We start from the raw sequence: 1,007 nt of genomic DNA, 5'->3' as shown, positions 1-1,007 counted from the left end.
TGGCTCGTTGGTCTAGGGGTATGATTCTCGCTTCGGGTGCGAGAGGTCCCGGGTTCAACTCCCGGACGAGCCCTTTGTTTGGATTAAAATTGCTAAGTCTCTACATGAGAGCTTAAGTATGTCAGGGCAGATTTACCATCTGAAGTTGGTGATTGTGTTACTTAACAAAACAGAATCTCATGTTTGTTCCTCTGACTTGTAGAGCGCATTATGAGTCTCTTCTAACTGCTTTTTTAGACAATGTTTTTTAGTCTTTCGTTAAGGACTGATTGACTCTTTAGGCCTCACATAGGCCAAAACAAGACTCTTCTTTTTTGTGAAGGGTTTCTTCCATAAAATGGATTTACTTTACTAAAGTACAAGCACCAACTTTATTATGCAGTGTCAACCTTGATGCTTAAATGAGTATTAATGTCAATGAAAATGATCGCTGTAAATCAATTGCTGTGTGAGATCTTTCTTGCCATAGCTTGTTGTCCTAGGGGTATGATTCTTGCTTAGGGTGTGAGAAGTCCCGGGTTTAAATCCTAGATGAGTCCGATGGTACGATGCAGTGAAGTTATGCACAGAGATCAAAAGTGTCCTGAAATACATCCACTCTATGAGCTCTCTGATAATCTTTCATTCTAACAGTATGATTTCAATTGTACTGGCCATTATGAGTCTTTCTAACTGATTCTGTTTCTCTTTAGGCCCCACATAGTTATTAAAACAAAGCAGAAAAACAGAAACAAAACAGATGTATGCAGAGTGGAAATCTGTCTTTAGTGAAAATGCTAACAACTCAGAAATCTGAAAGATGATCAGGAACCACAAGACTGTTTCTTTATACAGTGTTTGTGTTGTAGTTTAAAGCTCAGCTCAGAATTTGATATTTTTCTTTAGATAAAGCACAATAGCAAGTTGGTCTAGGGGTATGATTCTCGCTTAGGGTGCGAGAGGTCCCGGGTTCAAATCCCGGACGAGCCCACTGTTTGGAATATTACAGCAATGGCCATTAGCAATGT

The 1,007-nt window shown here is 39.5% G+C and overlaps 1 non-coding gene across 1 annotated transcript; it reads left to right on the top strand.

The window, feature by feature from the left end:
* The first annotated feature begins 1 nt into the window (after nucleotide 1).
* trnap-cgg (transfer RNA proline (anticodon CGG)) lies at nucleotides 2–73 on the top strand. The gene has a single exon. It is a non-coding gene; the product is annotated as a tRNA-Pro (tRNA).
* Nucleotides 74–1,007: the final 934 nt, after the last annotated feature.

This window comes from Seriola lalandi, unplaced genomic scaffold (assembly GCF_002814215.2).
Source record: "Seriola lalandi dorsalis isolate HSWRI2012SDOR001 ecotype SW California unplaced genomic scaffold, Sedor1 jcf7180002052190, whole genome shotgun sequence".
Lineage (NCBI taxonomy): Eukaryota > Metazoa > Chordata > Actinopteri > Carangiformes > Carangidae > Seriola > Seriola lalandi.
This window is presented reverse-complemented; position numbering and strand designations above follow the sequence as displayed.